We start from the raw sequence: 20630 nt of genomic DNA on the forward strand, positions 1-20630 counted from the left end.
GCCGAGGCTCACAAGGTGTGGCACTCTGGAGCTCGAGTCATCTGTTCCAAGTGTCCTGAAGTGAGCTTTCTGCACCTTTTCACCCCTGCCCCTAACAACCACTGGATGTGGGCTGCCTGAATGTGGCCTGATTCAGGAGAGATGAGTCAGCTGGGAAGGAGCTTACAGCTGCGGGCTGTCTGCTCACTACGGTACTCCAACAGCAGGGTCAGCAAGTCCTCGCCTGAAGGGGGATCTGGGTGTTGGATCTCTGCGTCCATCACTTAACTTCACACAATTATACTGCAACACAGCTCGCATCTTAGTCAGACAAATGCTTCAAATGAAAAAGTTAAAACTACCGTATAAGAACGGCAGGAATTTTTGAGCTAGAAAGGCCCAGAGAAATTATCTAAGCTCTTCATTTCAAAAGGTAGGAAACGAAGACAAAAGGGTTCAAGGTGTTTGGATGAAGGTTAGGAGACAGATCTGATCTCTGATGGGATAATTATCTGATGGAACATCATGGAGAACGGGATTAGACTCCATCAGTTTTATGTGAGCCTGAAGAAGGGAAGCTATGGAGATCCAGAGGAACTTCATAAGAGCCTGGACTGCACAGTTGAAGGGCAAGGACAATCTCTTACTCATCACTGTGTGTCCAGTACTCAGCACAGGACTGGGTCCGTAACAGATATGAAATGTTCAATGAGGAAGAACTTCCGCACAAAGCTGTGAACAGCTGAAATGGATGGCCTCAGAGGAGTTTCTCCCTCACGGGCCTGAGTACAAGACAGGGTAACTACTAAGTGGAGGGGTTGTAAAGGACTGTGGCAGACAGGTAGTTAGTTAGACTACATGTTAAGACCCCCACTTGGGAGCTGCTATGACTCAAAATCCAAGTCTCCTAATTTCTAATTAGTGCTTTTCTTTTAAACTACCCAATTTAACAAAGTACAGAAAGAAATCACCTTCATTTTAAATCAAGGATAGCCTACATAAAGTCTAAACCCTAACTGAGTGTTCTGCCCACTGTAATTTATTTCTTCTCAAAGAAGTTAAACCATTATTGCAATCTTGCAAATAATTACAATCTTCTTGTTAATTTGGCTTTAGGTGGGTCAGCTAGGAAAAAAAGATACACTGATGAATAGCCATTTCTTATGATTAATTTTCAATATAATGTATCAATTATTGCAACAATATGTAACCCCCAAACAGTGATGTGGGCTTCACTGTGCTGTGTAAAATTAGGTCAGATACAAAAGCAAATTCTTTGTGATCATTATTAAAAAATTAGAAGGAATAAAGAGTTACTTCCAAAAGTCTTGTGATAATTTCTAAACCAAGGAATAGCAAAAGGAAGCATCTTTCTAAAAATTTACAAAATTAAGCAATCAGAGAACCCTAGAGTTTGAAGAAAACTAAGAGGTCATTTAGTTCAACTGTATAAATAAATGTATTATTCCATATTCCCTACAGATGATTAGTCAGCCCCTGCAGGAACCTTTTCCCTCACTATTTTTCAAGAAAGTCTGTTCCCTGTAGGATAGCTATGCTTTCTGGATTAAAATAAATCACAAGAAAAATGCTTGTTTTGAAAAAGGACAAGCTGGAAATAGGGTCATTATAATGGAAAAGAATAATAACTAACAGTTGAATAATACTTCAGATTTCATAAAACATTTCACATTAGAAAATTCATTTGATTCTTTCAAAGTACAAAGAGATGGTTATGAAATGTATTCTTTGATACTAAATTTCCCAGAGTTATCCAACTTTAAAGTCTTAGAATAAAAAACACAGACATCAGACTTCTAATGATCTGGGAACATGCAGGAGATGCCACCCATTGACAGAGGTAAGTAAAAGCTCAACTTGTCCTCTTGGCTTTAAACTTACTCCATTGAGAATTGTTTAAATCACAGTGCTATTGGAGAGGAATAATGCACTTATTTTCCCAAAATACTTAATTAGTTCTTTTTGTAGAAATTCGAAAAGGATTTACATTTGGTAATTTGAACTATGTCTATATACATTTATAATTTCATTTTGGTTCCAGTCATCTTATCTGATTTAAAAATAAGTTATCAATTCTTGTAGTTGCATTTATTCATGGGCAACAAAATTATAAAAATCCAATCTGAAGTTGACAATTACAGTTTTAGACAATGCGCTTTTAATTCTATTTATTAAAATTGACCCAAGTACTTATATATGATAAGTCAACAACAAAATGTGTTAATGAAGTTAACAGAAATGTAGTTTTGGGGAAAAAACCCAAAAAAACTCTTTATGATTTGGAGTTTACAGAGCCAATTTTGAATTTAAATATACTCAGGCTCAAAAACAAAGGGTTTGTTTTTTTTTAAGTGGAAGGTAGGACAAAAGCATTTGATATTCCAGTGAAAATAATGGAATTGATTTAAACTGATTTGATGAGAAATGGAATTTTACTCTTGCTTTGCACAAGTTTTAAGGCAACAGGGCAAGTGATACATAAATAACCCAAGGAAACTGTTGACATGAAAGATTCTGTAAGATTCTATAGGGAATCAACTTGGGATAACATAACCAATATACTTAGCTCCCTAAACTTCCTGGCACTAAAAGAGACAGTGAGGCCCAATCTCTGAATTGTTTAACTTAATTTGCCTCGAAGTCCTGTCAGGCATAAGGAAAATAGCTGCTGTTTACTTTTCTTAAGCTTATATGACAGGGCGCAGCCAAAGAACCCGAGTTTTTGAGTCGATCAGAATCCACATCCTAACTCCACTACCTAATAAATTCTGCCTCATCTTTCTATGAGCAAACCAGGCCATCTTTGGGTGCTGCCAGATCTAATCTGGCAACTGTTGTATGTGCCACATACTCAGTGAGGAAAGAAAAATACTCTGAGGTAAAGTAACACCGACACTCAGGCTCGTGGCCAGGGAGGAACAGGCAGGGAGAACTGGCTGCGTTTGAATCTGTGATGACACCCAAATGACACACAATCCAAAAATTTCCTATTTTTCACTGTCATATGACCACCCAGTCTCTCATTCTACTCTGGCATTTTTAAAATTCGCTGCTTTTAGCATTCTTTCTGGGGTGGGGCCTTGCAGTAGAATTCAGCTCCCTTTGCACCATAAGAAAACTCCACATTTCTCCTGAATCCAGAAATTGCTTTATCTGATTATTAGTTCTCTAGAGGTAAGTGCCCAGAAAGGATTTGGAGATACTCTGAAATATGAACAATAAAATTCACTAAAGTCAATGGAAAAAAAAAAATTGAGAGAGGTAGGACAGGGGGACAGAATCTGAATTAAATAGCAAGCAAAATGCTTTAAATCTGTTTTGTTTCACCAATAACTTTCATTTTCATTTTTGTGACTTCATCATCAAGTGATTCCATTTTGGCTTCTATTTAACATTTTTGTACCACTTTGCTAGCTAATAATAAATGATTACTTTCAATGTCTTTTGAGTTCATTAGGCTTATAGGATTTTTCATGAAGATGAATTTCTAGCTTTGAAATGTTAGCCTCCTAAAAATAAATACAACAGAGTGAGAGACAGAAGGCCACACCAAAGCCTTGGATTGGATTTGGGGACATTTAGAGTAAAAGGACGTATGTGGCATATTTTAAACCACTACTACCACCAACAAAAACCTTACTGCTTTTAAAACAAGTTTTAAGTTTTAATTACTATGGTTGTTATAAATTTTGCTGAAACAATAACTTGAGCAATTTATAGTAACTAGAGAAAACCAACTGATACCAATCCCAGGTTGGTAGGTTTTACGTTATGATCAAGGGACTAAACAACTAACTACACATTATATCCTATAATGAGGATATAGTGGAAAGACCACACATAATGGTGTGACTAAATAGTACAAAGTGAATAAAATGAAAGGGAGAGTGCAGGAGTGGAAATAGCCACTAAGTTCTCATTCTAATTATGCCTAAAGTAGTGTAACTCATACAATAAATTTTAAGGATGAAAACCATGCACAAATTGTTGTCATAAATGTTAAATTACTAGCATCAAAATGTCCAGTATTGTACAGATATGATAAACTACCGTGGATATTACGTTCTAAAAATATACTGCAATTGGAGAACCACACTCACCTCTAGGGCTATTCAGGCACCCCACAAAGACCCACAGGGAGTCCTACCTTCCTTCCTGTAGACCCCAGTGACTAACCCTGTCCCTTGCTCTGGTCTTACTAAGTATTTTTATTAACAATCTTCTTTACATTGTTTCCTAAATTCAACATCCAGCCCATTAGTCTTCAGAATTTTGCCATTAATGAGCCAACAGACATAATATATCAATACCAACATTTACACTGTGTTGCTCTGTGCCAGGCTCTGGAGATATCAAACTGAATAAATAATCTGTCTTCCAGGCTCTCACTTGAGAGATGAAGGTGGGCATGTAGGAGGATAAATTACAGCCCAGCTCCGAGGCTGTGTGCTGAGCAGGACAAGGGTTCAATGACTACTAAAGCCCACAGACCCCAGGCTAAGAGGCGATCTTGTAATTTAAGCCTAAAATATTTTTGTTTTAGATTTTAACTCTTTTTTGCCAGATGATTTTCTTACCTGAAAGCCATAATGAGGACAGAGAGGAAATGGTAAAAGTGGAAGGAGACCCGAAGTAAGCTAGAAGAGAGGAGGAAGAGGTGATTATCAACAGTAAAGAAAAGCAGGGAGGGAAAAGCTCCAGGGTACAGCCAGGGAAGGAGGCGAGAAATCAAAACCAACCAAATGTCATCAGCTCAGTCTGATAGGAACGTGACAAAGTAGAGGATGTATGATAAATTGGGGGTCTGAGGGTAGGAGATGGGAATCAGACCAAAAGGAATAATGATACCAAAGTCTGCAATCTTCTGCCCCAGGAAGAAAAAACCCACAGAGACACTGGTGAGCACTTACTATCTTCAAAATAACCAAAAAAAAAGCAAACAAAAAAACCCAACTCTTCTCTGAAGGAGTTTACAGTTACAATCCAGCCAAAGATGACAGTGGTACAAGCAAAGAAGTTCACATATGTGCAGAACTGACGGACAGTTAAGCACAGAAGCAAGGATAATTCTTTCATAGTTCTCTCTTGGGTCATCTCTCTGAAGCCAATTAAGTACTGCAAAACCCAGGGATAATCCCCAACACAGAGAGGACCTCTTCAGAGCTGTGGATCCCTAGGAAGTGATACAGAGCAGTGCTTTTTAAACTTCATTGTGCATTTGAATCAACTAGAGATCTTTTATTTATTTATTTATTTATTGGCTGCGTTGGGTCTTCGTTGCTGCGTGCGGGCTTTCTCTAGTTGCAGCGAGCGGGGGCTACTCTTCGTTGCAGTGCGCGGGCTTCTCACTGCAGTGGCTTCTCTTGCTGCAGAGCACGGGCTCTAGGCGTCCGGGCTTCAGTAGTTGTAGCACGCAGGCTCAGTAGCTGTGGCACATGGGCTTAGTTGATCTGCAGCATGTGGGATCCTCCCAGACCAGGGCTCGAACCCATGTCCCCTTCATTGGCATGAGGATTCTTAACCACTGCGCCACCAGGGAAGTCCTCTCAACTAGAGATCTTGTTACAATGAAGCTATTAATTCAACAAGTCTGGATTGGGACCAAAGATTGTGGATTTCTATTAAGGTCCTAGTTTATGCTGCTGGGCAGCGGTTTGAATGACAAGAATATGGAGAACCCCTTCTCTCCTGCTACAAAATAGAAAATTGACGATGGGGCAGAGAGGATAAGCCAGATTATATAAATACAATCTAAAAGGAGACAGTTTAAAATGAGGCCAAGGAAAAGCTGGAATTAGTCCATTGCTTGGAACAGAATGAATGGAAATTGACATTCATTAAGCATCAATTTTGTACTAGGCACCTTCACACACATTAATGCTCACAAATCCTGGGAAGAATAGGCATCGCTTTTTATTATCATGCAAGTTTAGGAACTGTCCTAAAGTCATCAAGTTCACATACTCCTGGCAGAGCCAGGAGTCAAACCAAGGTTTATCTGACTCAAAAGCCTGTGCTTTTTCCTCTAAAACAACTGACTTTGAAAAGCCAAATTCAGGATACAACCAATCCCGAGGCAGGAATTTTAAGGAGAAGCCACACAAAGCTGCAGGCTTTGTTTTCTAAACATAAAGTCCTATGGAGTAACTAAAGGAAATGCAATTAACAGATGCCATCCTAAAATTCTAATGTGCAGAGTAAACTTACACAAGTGTACACAGTAAAGCATAGTAAAGCCAAAAAGTAAACACAAATTTGCTTCCCAAAGGAGTCTTGTTCTTCAAGGTAAACATTAAAACCAAAATTCCCCAAAGCCTAAGTAAGGTAAACAACATAGTAGACCAGAAAATACATATAGAAAATTTATAAAGTGTCAATGTATTTGAGTTTTAATTTTCAAAGTAGAATACTCTTCTTTCAGATTTGATTTATTCCACAGAACATCAAGAAAAACTAAACAAATACCATTTAACACTCTAATTCTAAAGGATAAAAAATACAAGAATCTGGCTTAAAGAGACAGTACATCTCACAATGAGCTCACCAGCATTACCAGCTGGGACCAGTTAAAAACATTTACCAAATAAGGCAAGTTTTTTCAGTGCTTAGAATCTTTCTACAGTGAGCTCACTTCACTTCTCACTGGGTTTCTACAGTAATTGTAGAGGTCATCTCTCCAACTCAGAGCCAGTAAATCACCAGGCTCTCAATGCAAACAGGGGCTGCATGGTCTCTGGAGAGCATTCGGTTTGGCTTCATTTTATTACTGACTGTCTACAGAAGAAAAAGACGCAAAATCTACTCTAAAGGCAGAACAGTAGGAAGCTGTATTAAGCAAAATCTATTCATAAAGTCAGACAGAGTTGCTTACCACTGTGAATAAAAAAATGGCAGACCTTACTTTAATATATTTGTCCAGTTGCAAAACATGTTTCTTGTTATCTAGTGCTGAGTCTATACAAACATATCCACAAATTTTAATAATTTTGGTTAAATGAGTCATCTGCAAAATCCTCCCCCCATTTTTTTTCCATTTTTAATTGACTGCTTTTGTATAGTGTAGGAACTGTGCACATGGACAAAAGAAGGTTAAATCTATGATGAAGTTTACCACATTTTTACTTAAAAAACACTGTTGGGAGGAAGGTTGTCCACCCTATTTAACAGTTCAAGTTGTGATTTGAAACCTAAACAAAAGCATTTAATTGTAAGTGGTTTTGACTTGGCCTTCTCTTAGGTATTTAAACACATTCTCCTCCAGAGGTAAAAAGGACTCTTCATCTTCTTCTTGTAAATGGCTTGTGTGCCAAACACTAGCCATAAACTGAGAATATATATTTGGCTTCAAAGGTAAAAGATTTCCGTAAAGATAAATATACTTCAAATAAAAATTCTGGTGTTTGTGTTACAAATATGACTTTTAGTCACTAATCTGCTAAAGGTCACACCCAAGTTTATCTTTTTATAAATTCTGTGGTTTTCCAACATAGGAAGACAAATCATCAAACTCATGTTAACTCTGTGATACCAGAGAAGGTCCTGTTTTTTTGTTTTTTGTTTTTTTATTGAAGTATAGTTGATTTACAATGTTGTGTTAGTTTCAGATGTACAGCACAGTGTTTCAGTTTATATATATATATATATATATATATTCTTTTTCAGATTATTTTCCCATATAGGTTATTACAAAATATTGAGTATAGTTCCCTGTACTATACAGTAGGTCCTTGTTGGTTATCTATTTTATACATAGTAGTGTATAAATGTTAATCCCAAACTCCTAAGTTATCCCTCCCCACTCTTTCCCCTTTGGTTACCACAAGTTTGTTTTCTAGGTCTGTGGGTCTATTTCTGTTTTGTAAATGAGTTCATTTGTATCACTTTTTTTAGATTCCATATATAAGTGATATCATATGGTATTTGTCTTTCTCCGATTTACTTCACTTAGTATGATAATCTCTAGGTCCATCCATGTTGCTACAAATGGCATTATCTCATTGTTTTTTATGGCTGAATAATATTCCATTGTATATATGTACCACATCTTCTTTATCCATTTATCTGTTGATGGACATTTAGGTTGCTTCCATGTCTTGGCTATTGTAAACAGTGCTGCAATGAACATTGGGGTGTATGTAGCTTTTCAAATTATGGTTTTCTCCAGAAGGTCCTGTTTGAATGAAGACCTAAGAGACTGCAGAGGTAAAAAATGGAAATATGTTTCAGGCCTTAGACCAAGAATTACAAACTGCTTTCTGCAAGGGACCAGATAATAAATAGTTTATGCTTTGTGGACCACATGATCTCCGACACAACTATCCAACTCTGCTGTTGTAAAGTGAGAGTGCCATAGAAAACACAAGTGGGCAATGCTGTGTTCTAATAAAACTTTATTTATGGGCACTAAAATCTGAATTTCACATAATTTTCACTTATCACAAAATATTACCCTTCTTCTAATTTTTCAAAAGCCATTTTAAAAACGTAAAACCACTTGTAGTTTGTGGGCCATACAAAAGCAGACAGTGGGCCAGATTTGGCCTAGTTTGCTAATCCTTAAACATAAAGCATAAAAATTAATATTCTCAGCTCAGGAAAGGAAATACACCACACAGGAGAAAGGGCTCATTCCCTCCTGTGCCTCCCTTCCTTGAGGAACTTGGTAACAGCAGAATTCACAGATAGGGAGATAAGCCTCTCATAACCAAAGGGAAGGACAGAAGTAAATTAAAAAAGTAAAGATGTGGTAGATTGGAGAACTATACTGACTTAAAAGAAAAGCATTACAATAGCAGAAGCTGCTGAATCAAAGCAGAAAATGAGAAAGACAATGCTGGAAAGAAGCTGGAGGGTTAACAAAGAGGCTCCTCTGTGAACTCCATGGAAAAGACCAGGACTCCAGAGGTTTGTAATGTGCTGGAGGGTAATCAGTGGGAGCTTAGAGTCAAAGACCTTTGTGATCTTACACAGGCCTGAGGTTGTCTACTCTCGTGTCCTTCTGCTGGGGTGATTTTCTATTTACCAAGTTTTGTATGGCTGGCAGGTACACAGAAATGATTGGATCCCCTGATGGTAAAACAAAATTTATCCTGAACATTCTACTGCAGATACTGATGAATTATAGACTGGTAGCTGGTCTCTCTGATTCCAGCCATTCACAATGCCCATAAACTACCTTCTTGAAATACACATTCAAGACTCAAATGGCCACATGAGAATAGTATCATGATTAGGAACATGTGTTTTAGAGCCCAACTGCCTGGGTTCAATCCCTGCTTTGTTACATACTAGCTGCCTAATCCTAGGCAAATTAGATTACCCTCTCTGTGGCTCAGTTTACTCATTGGTAAGAAGAGGGTGAAAATAATAGCCCCTAACTCATACGGTTGTTGTAAAGACTAAACAAAAAGTATGTATGTGAGCTGCCTAGAAAACTGTCTGACATATATGATCAACATCTATTATATCCTGATAATCATCATGATTATCATTAACCAGAAAAACTCCTTGGTGCAGCACAAAACTCCCCATTATTCTGCCCCAGCTGGTATTTCTCACTAATTTGCTAATTAGTGAAATTTTCACTAATTTCGCTAGTTTTTTTCACTAATTTCACTGCCCCATTTTTCACTAATTTGCCCACGTCTTCCATTTGCATACACACACTAAGCTCTAGTCCAATATTTATTCACACTATGGGTTCTGACATACTGGTTAATTATACAGTCAACTTCATGGGTTATAACCAGCATTTGTTTTAATGAAATAGCTTAGAATAGAATACAACAGAAAATACCAGATAACATCACATGTAGTAGTAGAAGTATATTAGCACATATACTCATTGAATTGTGATATAAAGTGCATTTCTTAATGCGGTTCATGTTTTTGTTGTCGCTGCTAAAAAAGGCTAAACGCAACAGCTCTAATCACACTAGAATACATCAAGCTTCTAAGCCACATCACAAATTTTGTTATGTCACTATGACTTTTCTTTCGCCTGGGATGCTATTGTCCCTTACACTGACTGGAAAATTTCTGCCAGCCTTTAAATTGCACCTGCTGAATGTTGAAACTTCATAAAAGTCTTTGCCAGACTCCCCAGTTAAGCAGAATAAATTGTTTCTTCCACTGTGCTTATATAAGACTACAGGCATATTTCAGATATACCACTAAACCCACTCCATCTTAATTATCTGTTTCCCTGCGGCTTCCTCTGCTATTCTGTGAACTCCATGAAGGCAAGCATCATATTTTATTTTTGCATCCTCAAGACTGAACACCATGCCTAGTATAAAGCAGATCAACACCATGCAGTTGAATGTTTTCATATCAGTGACTTAAGGCAAGATGACTGGCATGTGCATCAGATTTCTAATGACTCAGAGCTTGGAAAGGAGGATGAGGTAGTAGACAACCTGTCAATATATTAGATGATAAAATCTACATGCCAAAAGACCTCATGACTTTGGAATGAAGTAACTGAAACATATTATAAGTCTCCATCAAATCCAAAAAGTCTACCAGTCAAGCATGGAATCAAAGAGCTCTAGCTTAAGAGATGCTGAGATTTTACTTTGACCTGAATAAACAATGTGACATGAACAGTGAAAAGCTAAATAATTTTATGGGTCAATATTGATACTTTTTAAAAATGTAGTAACAAGATACTCTTTGGGGCTTCATGTTCAGTTTCCACTGCCAAATTTTTAACAAGAACACTGAAAAATTGAAGCTGTTTATAGAAAACAAGAGTTTGGTAAGTTAGAACAGTGTCATATTAAAAAAAAAAAAAAACCTAAACTTAACAGGGATGTTGAACAAATTCAGATGCTTTCTGACAAATACTGTCCCTGGTAACTTTGACATTTGGTACTCAGTAAATTTTTTTTTTTTTTTTTTTTTGCTGAACTAGACTTGAAAATGTTCTGTATTTCCAATGTAACAAAAGGTTTTCATTAATTTTTTAGGGAAAGTAGTCTGAGATTCTTCATAATTTTTAAATCTGTATACATTTCCTAAATATTTAACACACTGATTCATAGTCTTTAGAGGGTTTCTAATTACTTCAATGTGTATTATAAAGTTTTAATTCCAATTTGATATACATAATATATAGGTGATGGCAATAGGAACAGACCAATAAAGCACCATTAAAAGTCAAGTGCTGGCATAACTCATTTGCAAAACCCCCCAAAAATAGATTACAAGGTGTAAAAATTAGTATTCTATAAAAATGATTTGGAAAATCCTTCATCTTTCATTTTCTTTCTTAGCTCACCCTGATAATAAACTCTGATATTTTTCTGTTTTTCTTTTTTTCACAACAAACAAGCAACTATTACATTATAAAATCAAATAAAGGATAGCTTAGGTTTCTGATGGTGGTCATTTTATCAGAGCTCCGTAGTTAACATCAAATGGTGCTTACTATAGACCAACATATTCCTGACGCTTGAAACGGACTTCTGTTTGTATCTGCAACTTGCTCTGAATTCTAAAATGTAAACATAAAATAAAATGTTTCCAGTTTTATTGTGTTCTCGTTTGAGTTTTCCACAGAAGTCAACATGAAGTCTCCTAAACGTTTCAGAATATTTCCAACCACTTAAATTTGAAAAAAAAAAAAAAAAAAAATGTAAGTCACTGATAGCCTCCCAACCATCTCAAGGACCACTGGGAAGGCAGTAATCCTGAACAACGAAGGTATAAGTAAAAATAGCAACATGTACAGCATGCTCAGAACCAACATATATATGGTGAAATGGATTTGAGGCATAAACTCTCAAGTAGGAAACTCTTCTGCAGCAGGGCGGCCAACAGATGAGGTAGAGGAAAGAATGCATCTACAAATAAAAACACCAAGTCTCAGAACCAAGGAAACCACCTTGTTATCTGGAGAAGATACAAAGTTCACCAGGGAAATGTGCTCTGTGAAGGTGGAACTCTTGATCTCCTCACTGTTGTCTCTGATAGAAGCAAGAGACTTATTAGAAAATGTTCATTAGAGTTTCTCCCTCCACCAGGTTAACCCTAAATAACTGGATTTGCTACAGAGAAACCTTCACGGCAAGGAAACAGGTTTGATTCTCACTGAAGAAGGCTGACCACTGAAGAATGAAAAGAATCTTAACTGTACAGCAGATTTCACTCTCCAGATCTCTGGGCATTGATTTCAATACTGATGCTCCTTAGTGAGACTCCACTGTATTTTTTCAATTCTTATTTATGTATGGCACTTGTAAACTGTGTGAAAATTTTTAAAAATTATATATTTGACCTAAAAATTTAGCATAAGGATCTTCTGTAAAAATACAATTAGTGGGGAAGCTTAAAATGTTTCTTAAGTATCAGTCTTCAGGCATATAATAATTAACATAAATAACATAAGAATAATTAGGAAGGAAAACAGTGATAACCTTATTTACAATTTATTGTAATCAAATTATAAGAGCCTATGTTCTTATCTGAGCAATTAGTAGCCACTTAATAAAGTTATAATAATCTACATATGTATGTAAACACAATACACATTTAATACATACTGATGTAATATATGTAAATTAAATTGTTCAGCAAAGTGGTTTTTGGGTTACATCCCTATCCAGAAGTCCAACTCTATGTGAGGCTCAGCTTTTCCAATGACTGTCAGGTTCTGAAATATACATAAGAACATGATACCCTCAGAATTTTCAGAGTATGTGGAGACATTGAATGGTACCACCTGTCAAGTATACAGATTACTACTGACTCACTGTCTGCAAGGAATGTGATCTGGTTTGTTTTTCTAGTGGTGGCAATGGGGTCAATTAGGGCTGATATTCGCGTCATAAGAATGCTGTAAAGGATGGTGAAAATACACTATAAAAAAAAAAGAAATAAACTATAAAAAAAAAAAAGGTTTACATTCCCATGATGGAGTCTGGTGCCAAACAACTGAATTAGGTATCAGAAGGCCTGGATTTGAGTCCCAGATAGAACACATGTGCACCTCTGGGTTGTTGGCAATGCCACTTGGTCTTTCTGGGTCTCAGAGAGTCATCTGAAGAATGATGATACTTCCAATTTTGTTAGACTGTTATAAGTAATAGTGCCCCATAGACTGTATAGTGTTATTAAATTATAGGTAATGTATATCTAAGGCCTTCTTGCTTGGTAGCCCCGTGAACCACTCTATCTAAATATTTAGCAATCAAGTTGCATTTGTCTCTGTCCATGAAAAAAAATAAGGCAAACTAACCTATATGAACAATGACCTTACTTTTACTGCAGTACGTTGATTAATGCTGACAGAAAGGATATAATAGCAGTAACTATTATTAATTATAAAATAAGAGCAATTAACATCCTAGTACTTATGTGGAAGAAATTATGCTAAGCAATTTATATGAAATGTCAAATTATGCTATCATATTAATTCTATGACGATGGTTCTATTATTGTCTCCATTTTTCTGATAGCGAAACTTTAAAAAGTATTTAATTATCCAAGTTCACATTTCCTATAAGTACTAAGTGCCAGGTTTTGATTTCAAGTTTGTATGACTCCACAGAACTGGCTGCTAAACAATTAAAAGACATTATTTTGCTCTCTAAATGAGCTAACCAGACAATTTTCTCTGAGAACAGAGAAAAGGAATTAGTATTTCTTGAGCATCAAACATGTGGTGGTGCTACTAAAGTACTCTATAGGCTTGATCTCATTTCTGTTTAAAAATCTAACTCTACTCCTTACTAGTCATGTGACCTCGGCCCATTTACTTAACTTCTCTGCACCTCATTTTATTTATCTATAAAATGAGTTTTAGCAGTTTTCTTATCTAATATGTTGGTTGTGAGGATTAAATGAGTTTACATGTAACGTGCTTAGGGCAGTACCTGGTTAACTATTATAAAGCGTTAACTATTATCGTTTAAAAATGTGATCAAATAACAAAATCAGTAATTCTACAACTCTGTATAACATAATAGAGTCTACTGATAGAAGGCACAATAAAGGGATTCATAAGTAGTCTCAAAACAACTATCAAATGGTTTCTAGTTCGCCCAGAGAATTCAGTACCAAATACAGTCATTGCCAGAGAATATCTGTCTAAGAGAGAGACTCAGCTCAGTGGCCATCAGCAACATATGAAAAACCAATCCTGACCATTCTCTGTAGGACCTGTTGAAAACAGGAGGAAAGTAAGGTGATTTAAATCCATACTCTGATCCTATAAACCACTTTCCTTTGTTTTTTTAATTAATTTTTATTGGAGTATAGTTGATTTACAATGTTGTGTTGGTTTCTGCTGTACAGCAAAGTGAATGAATCAGTTATACATATACATATATCCACTTTTTTTAGATTCTTTTCCCATATAGGTCATTACAGAGTATTGAATAGAGTTCCCTGTGCTATACAGTAGGTTCTTATTAGTTATCTATTTTATATATAGTAGCATGTATATGTCAATCCCAATCTCCCAATTTACCCCTCCCCCACTTCTCCTATGGTAACCATATGTTGGTCACTGAACTGAGTTATTCACCTAATTTAATGGATAATAAATACTTTGGACTCATGATGAGAACAATCCAAAAGGGAATTCCCTGGCGGTCCAGCGCCCCCTGCAGTAGAAGCCCGGAGTCCTAATGACTGGACCGCCAGAGAATTCCCTTTTGGATTGTTCTCATCGTGAATCCAAAGTATTTATTATCCATTAAATTAGGTGAATAACTCGCTTTAGTGGTAAACTCTTTTAAATTTGAAATAAGTATCTGTAATTCTTCTAGATTCCCCAAACCATTTGTATATTTGAGACAACAAATTAGAATGCAGCCATTTTTCACATGAAGGAAATTTTAAGGTTGTAAAAGGAATTAATTGTGATACTTAGCCACAGATTTCTTTAGGTACTATACGCTAAAATTATTATTTTTTAACATGCCTTGCCGTGTAATTAACAAATGTTCAGAGGCAGAACCAAACTCTATTATGGACAGAACAAAGGGACAAGAATTATCCAGTTCTACTATAGTTTTCAATAGAAATCAACGTAAAGAAAATCAAGTTCTCTTTTTACATGACTAATATTATATCATTTATTTTTGTTTTAAAACCATGGAAGAATGTTCACATGATTTCCAGTAAGGTCTAAGTGAAAATGAAAACCAGTCTTAAAAACATTTCCCATAGAAATGAAAATGTACCTTTTAACTTTAACGGGTAGTATTTCTCAAGTCTCTTATCTAATAAAACCAGCCCATGTTAACTGCATACTGTGTGCTGAGGAATTTTTTTTTTTAGAAGAAATATGGACTTTAATGAAGATTCTTTCCCTTTGGTATAAGTGAGACATATGAAAACATCCAAACAAAAAGAAAAGAAAAAAAAAAGGGAGGTGAGGATTTAGATAGTCCAGGCTCCCGTATCCACAAGGCCTAATGACAGAGCAGGGCCGGACTGGAGAAGGGATTCAGTAACTGCTGGTTTTAAGTGTCCCCATCCCCCTATGCCCCTGCCCCGTGTGAAACTAACACTCATTCAGCCAAACTTCTGCCTCCCAGCCTCTCGGTGGGAGGTCCAAGTTTCTCTAGTCCTAGCTCACACCCGAATTCTCTCGGCCTCTGGTCTCTCTAGTAGAAAAGATGATGCAACTGGTCCCAACTGCCTCAAAGGCCAGGGTGAGGAAAAATAAATGTAATCGATTATTAGCATTTTGTGCTCAGTAATAAGCTATGGAAAACAAATTAGGAAAGTAAATCTACAGCCCTAAAATATATGCATATAAAATAAACAACAAATGCAGTTCCAAATCTACCGATGGTATCTGGGGATTGTCTACTGCTTTAGAGTCTCAACGCCCCTGTTCCCACCTCCACAGAATCCACCTAGGATGACACTTCAGTCATCCCCCCACCACCCCAGCAGGGGGAGGCAGGGCAGAGGCTACAGGGGGAAGGGCTATACTTTGGCTCTAGAGTATAACATGCATGCAACATGGGAGGGGTGGGCTTACCAAATGTATATATGGACCCCCTGGGGTGAGGGCCCCGGCCAGGAGGCACTGAGCAAGGGAGGGGTCCATCTCCCCACTGGCTGGGAGGGAGCTCTGAGGCAATCTCTAAGGGTTGCATATCCCCGGGGAGAGGGGACAGCTGCCAGCACCCCCATCTTTGACTTCAGGGGCCCAAGAACTCTTTGCATAAAATATCTTCAGACCCAGCAGATGGCCAAAGGCACAAAGTTTAAACGCTGGGAGGGAGGGTTGTTGAGAGGGGTCTGTGGGGTACCCTGAGCCCAGGGGTAGACTAAAGGTGTGATTCATTCCCCCTTCCCAGGAAGGGTGATTGCTCCATTGGGCCTATCACCACAGGATATTTTCCATTACAAGGAGGCATACTGCCCAGGCCTGTGCTGGGGAATTTTTAAATCAAGACAGATACATTAAATAGGTTTGATTCAAAGTGGGCAAGTTCGGGCTTATTTACAACATTTTTATCATTAAGATATTTCACACTAAAACATTTGTTTGCTAAAAGTAGGGAAAAAAATATTTCACAAAAGAGTATTCTAAAGAGCAGCATGGAGTAGTCAAAAGACTGCTGGTCTGAGGAACTGAGTTCTGGTCCTAATTCTGCCCCCAGCCAGCTGGTCAGTCCGTTTATATGTGGAAAATGAGCCACTGGTCACCCAGATTTCTCCCTAATGTATTTGTTTTTGACTAGGAACTCAGATATGAAGTTCTACCAATATTTTGGAGTCAGCCAGTTTATGCAGGAACACGTGTGGAAACTGCAGACATGACGTACAATTCATTCTCTCTGGGGGCAAGGAGGACACTTCCAATACAATGAAATATAGCTGTTAATATATACAAAAAAGTGTGAAAACAAGTTATAACTCATCTTGCTCTATAATAATGCTGCTCTAGGGATATTCATATTGTGGAAATTCTAGCTGGCGTTATTCATTCGGAATACCTATGTTCCACTCATTTCTAGAATTTAAGTCAGCAATGTATGAGGAGATGAATTAAAGAAACCAAACAGGCACTTCTATGTCTGACACATGTAATAGGTCAGGCCTGCAATACAATTTCATTCTGCATACACCCTCAGACTAAGAACCTTTAAATAAATACATTCTTGACAAGTGTTTATGGATAATTCTTCTAATCTTTAGCTATTCACAAAGCAGGACCCATCTCTTCTGTCCTTCAGTTCAACAACCCCGTCATTAATCTTTTCTAATGCCTCTCACAGATGCAGTGTTTTTTTTCCCCACAACTGTAACTCGCTCAGGGCCTTGCTTTCCACAGCAAAGTATCAGGTGTCTCAAAGCTCAAAGCTCAAGTGTGTCTCAAAAACACACTTTAACAAAGGAAATGTTTGCGATCCATGGACTTTATCCACTTCGGTTAAATAGGATCATCTGCTTGTGAGGAGAGGGCCACTCTGACTCAGCTGTTTTCCACTAGGTCCAAGCTGAGGAGGTCCTGACTGCAGTGGACCTTAACTGACACTCTTGCCTTCCAGCTGACTCATCAGCCTGAACACACCTGTGGGAAACCTCCACTGTCAAGACTGTGAAAAGTGTAAGAGTGTCATTTGTAGAATTAACTTTATTTACCAAGTAAGAAAATACCTAAGTAAAACAGGAAGTAAAGCGATAGAAAAAAAAAAAAAATCAACATTTTCAAGATTTTTATTCCTACCAAGGTGTTTCTGCAATAACAGAAAAAAAGAAAATTGACCTATACAAATATTGCAGAAGAGAATGCCTGCTTTCTGTTCACTTTACTAAACAAGGATTACTTAGCAGCTGAGAAACAATATAGTACTAAGAGCCATCAGGCAAATAAAATACACAGAATCACCGCCACCAAGAGGCCCAGTACAACCATATTTATGCTCAAGATTTCATCTGAATTAATTCAACTACAAGTTTAACCTCCCAACGAGTAGGCAAGGTCATAGAACACTGTTGTGTGTCCCCAGCTGATCTGTCCAGCAATTGAGATACTTAAAAAACAAAATAAAATGGGTGTAATTGCTCATGCTACTGCAACTGTAGCTAACCTAAACCTGCAAATAAGAATCTATACACATATGAAATTTACTATTTTAAATGGGCCAAAAAGTTGGAATATTCTGTGCTAGAGAAAGAATTCTTCACAAAGGTTTTTAACTTCATAAAAATATCACTGATGAAGTGAAATATGGTAAATCGAGGCTTTGAAGGAAAATGGCTTGATTTCAGATCCATAGTCTGATTTCGAGCTCTGTGAAATGGTGCATGCAGGTGACCTCATCATTTTCCTCACTGTAAAGCAGATGTAACACCTGTACTCACCACTAAGGTTGCTTGTGAGGACCTAATCAGGTCACAGATGTAATAGCTCAGTGAACTCTATCCTACAGTATAGATCTCAAGAAAGATCAGCTATTATTATTCTTGAAAAGACTTCTTCTTGCTCTGAGACACCACATTCTTGTATTTTCTTCCTTCTTCTGCTTCTTCCTTCTCAGCCTCCTCATCTTTCTTTCTTTCTTTCCAAACATCAAATGTTGAGAGTTCTCAGATTATATAGAATTTAGGTCTTCTTCTCAATCTACTCTTTCCCAAGGGGATCTAATCTATCTCCATGATTTTAATTATCACCTAGAGGACAATTCCCAAACATATTTCTAATTCAGATCTGAACATACACCTGCTAACTCACCATCTCCATTTGGATGACTCAGAGAAACCTCGAATTCATTCATGGCAAAACATCTTTGCCATCCAAACATAAATGTTCCCTATCTCAGTAAGTGGCTCCAAAAAACACCCAATTTTACAACATAAAACCCTGGGAATCATCACTGAAATGTCCTGTTGCTCACTTCCCAGTACGTAACCCATTTCCTACCCTTTCCATTTTACCTCTGAAATACATCCCGTTGTCTCCACAGCCAGTGTTCCCTTCTGAATCCAAAATAACTGTCCTTTAACTCCCAAGCATGGTTTCCCTCAAGCAGTCCTGCTTCCTCCAATCTATGCATGGCATGCAACTAGAGTGGTATTTTAAAATATCAAAATATTTTATAATATTATGATCAAATATAATCACTCCTCTACCTACAACTTTTCTTTATCTTATCAGTGAATAAGAGTAAAATAGAATAAGGAGTAAATACAAAGGCGTGCACATGTCCTCCATCCCCACGGTCCTCTATATTCTGAACACATTAAAACTTTTTCCACTAAAATGCCAGGCTCTTTCCTTCTTCAAGGCCTTTATTCATACCCACTCTGTTCCCTCTTCTGGAGTGTAAAGAAGGCTCCTCCCTTGCTGCCCCTGTATCCCCATTTCTAGCTGTTTCTTTCTCATCATTTAGTTCTCTGCTTAACCAATACTTCCACCAGAAGGCATTTCTTGGTTCTCTGGACAAGGTCAGTTCCATTAATTATACTCTCACAAAGCACCCCGCACTTCTGTATCACAATCCTCAGTGCATTTGTAAATACACAAAAGATAATAAATGACACAAGTGCAGGGAGCTTGTCTGTCTTGTTTACAATTGTATCCCTTAATCTTATCAAACACCATACTTGCCACAAGTGGGCCAACCAAGATACTGATAAATGTTTGCTGAATTAACACAGAAATGGTTCTGGTTTAGTTCTTGACTTGATAATGGCTCATAATTGGTGGAGAAATGCACATAAAACTCTGGTTCAAGGCAGACTGTGATAGCTTTTTACAGGAAATAAGCATAAGGACTACTTGATTCTGTAAGAAAAAAAAATCAATTCTGGAAGGGGAACAGATATATGAGGAAAAACCCACATAAAGGAAGGCTTCTTTCTGGTGCTGGAATATAAGAGACCATGGAGAGCTAGCAAGACTTCAACAAGTTAAGGGTAAGAAATATTCCAAGGAGGGGAAAAGTTCAGGTAAAGCCATTAGTAGAGCCAGGATATATACAGGGACTAGTGAACAGACAGTTGTACCAGATGAGGGAGGTATACTGAAATGTAGAAAGTGGCCACACTGTGAAAAAATTTCATTATCGAGATTAAACTGTCTCTCTCAGAGACAACCATTGAAGGTTTCATCATTGAAGAACGACTGTTAAACATGGCAAAAATTTGTTAACAGATTAGGGTGGGGACGTAGAGACCAACTAATAGGCTATTTCAATATTTCAGACAAAAGGGAGGAGAAATATTCCTGCAGGAGAATGAAAGCACTGCTCAGAGAGGGAAGAGGTATGTCATTGACTAATTGGAAAACCAAATCAGAGAAAGGATAGGGGAAGTATGACAGATGACGGGTTCTATTTTGGAAACCCAAATTTTATGTCCTTACATGATGTTGAGAAGGTAGTTAAACGTGGATCTAAGAAAGAGGATGCAAGTAAATTTCAGAAATTATTAGGCTCAGGGAAATTTTAATTGATCCATAACCAATTAAACATTAATGCAAAGGCCTGACAAAGATGTCTAAAGTTTTCCACAAACACTTTATATTATATTCTTAATATTTTTATTTATATTCTTAATATTTTTATTAAGAATAAAAAATACAAAAAATAATAAAAGGTCTTTTATAATTACTACCTAAATTTTCAATATACATACATCGTGCCTAATTTTATTTT

At 37.2% G+C, this 20630-nt stretch overlaps 1 protein-coding gene across 1 annotated transcript in view; it reads right to left on the reverse strand.

Moving 5' to 3' along the window:
- The window catches only part of ARHGAP42 (Rho GTPase activating protein 42), a 281271-nt gene that overhangs the window by 105935 nt on the left and 154706 nt on the right, over positions 1-20630 (reverse strand). The gene's annotated exons all lie outside the window — the stretch shown is intronic.

Source organism: Eschrichtius robustus, chromosome 11 (genome assembly GCF_028021215.1).
Source record: "Eschrichtius robustus isolate mEscRob2 chromosome 11, mEscRob2.pri, whole genome shotgun sequence".
Classification (NCBI taxonomy): domain Eukaryota; kingdom Metazoa; phylum Chordata; class Mammalia; order Artiodactyla; family Eschrichtiidae; genus Eschrichtius; species Eschrichtius robustus.